The sequence below is a fragment of the Capsella rubella genome, unplaced genomic scaffold (genome assembly GCF_000375325.1).
Source record: "Capsella rubella cultivar Monte Gargano unplaced genomic scaffold, Caprub1_0 scaffold_3, whole genome shotgun sequence".
Lineage (NCBI taxonomy): Eukaryota > Viridiplantae > Streptophyta > Magnoliopsida > Brassicales > Brassicaceae > Capsella > Capsella rubella.
Genome location: NW_006238921.1, coordinates 12277370 through 12279066, shown reverse-complemented (window position 1 = coordinate 12279066; position 1697 = coordinate 12277370). Strand labels below are relative to the sequence as shown.

General features: G+C 35.9%; 1 protein-coding gene across 3 annotated transcripts in view; it reads right to left on the bottom strand.

Moving 5' to 3' along the window:
- The window catches only part of LOC17891387 (D-3-phosphoglycerate dehydrogenase 1, chloroplastic), a 9936-nt gene that overhangs the window by 6669 nt on the left and 1570 nt on the right, over nucleotides 1-1697 (bottom strand). The gene's annotated exons all lie outside the window — the stretch shown is intronic.

Genomic DNA, 1697 nt, shown 5'->3' with positions numbered 1-1697 from the left:
TTGGAATACAAACCAATATCCCACATCGGAAGATTAGAAAGAGAAGTTTCTAATATATAAGTCAAGTCCCACTTCAATTAGTATGAGACCTTTTGGGAAGGAGCCCAATAAATCCGTGCGGACTTGAGTTATAGGCCCAAAGCGGACAATATCATACTAATGAAAGTTGGCTTGGTTTAGAGATCCCAACAATTACTATAGTTATGGTCCTCGCGGAATACAACATTGGTGAATGAAGAAGGCAAAATACGTTAACGTTCTTTCAAAGCTTAAACTTCATTTTACTGCTAACTCTTTTTATAAACTCGCGCCTTCAGAAACTATCTATTGTATTGTTAACTTCCCTGGACAAAAACAAAACAACACACATAAGAGAAACATGACTAAAAGTGTCGTTTTTGAAAGTCTTTTGCTTTGCCTTCCCTTGAAGATTAGGCCAAAGCCGATAATTTTATACTGCTGAATTTATCGTGGATGTCCACCTTAACGGTGTACACTCTCGTGTTTTAAAGTGTTTAAAAAACAGTGATAGTGGATGTAGTATGCGAGTCTTCGTCTAAGACTCAAATTCTCCGTTTTATTAGTAGAGATACGCCACTTCTTATCTTAATTTTATTTTTTATAAATATTATTAATCATCACATCATTTATATAATAATAAGAAGAAAAAAAAAACAGATTTTCTGCGGATATACTAAATGTGGATGAAGGTGTTTAGTGTTTACAAGGATTTCAAAGAGATGTGAAGTTTTGTGTTTTTTTTTCACTCTTGTTTCTTGTTGAATCTAACTGTCTTGACCTCACCCTTTAATTATTGTAACGTAGATCCAAAAGAAGGATACATTCAAACTCTTGGAGCTTTAATAAATAAGATAGAAAATGAAATAACCTCTTTCAGAACTTTATTTACTTGCAAGAAAGTAAAAGAATAATGAAAGATTAAGTAAAGAACACCAATATTTTCAGTACTTATGAATTCACTAATACATGATACTTTATCTAGAAACAAATGAAAAAAAAGAAGAAGAAGTTAACAACAACTCAAAAGATGCAAAGTAATCAATTTGCATTTAAATTTATGAAATCTAAATTGAATAAAGCAAACAACTAAACAAGCATTTTCTCTAGCACATGCACCACATCCTTCATGGACGGTCGCTTTTGAGGCAAAGAAGAGACACAACCATATCCTAACTTAAACCATGCGACCACCTCATCTTCGCGGTGAGCCACATCAACCCTAATTGTCCCATCAACCAACCTCAAGAACCAACTTTTCTCATCGGTCTCTGAATCGCGAACAAGATCTCGATCGACCGGAAAAACTTTGCCTGTGAGAAGCTCCAAGAGTATCACACCAAATGAGTAAACATCCCATTTGGAGTTTGGTTTCTGACTAGTTGACCACTCAGGCGGATGATGTTGTGAAATCGAAACTGGTCCATCCGCGAGTAAATGGGCCGGAGTCATAACACGATCAAGGCCCATATCAGTAATTACAGGCTCAAATTCAGAGTCTAATAGAATATTATTGGGCTTTATGTTGCCGTGCACATGCTTCTTCTCGTGGATATAAGCAAGTCCTTTAGCTATCCCTCTTGCTATCTTGAGCCTTGCCTCAAAGGAGAGAGTATGCGCTGATATTGGAGCGTTAATTAAAAACAAATTGCTAAAATGAGCTGATATTGGAGCGTATG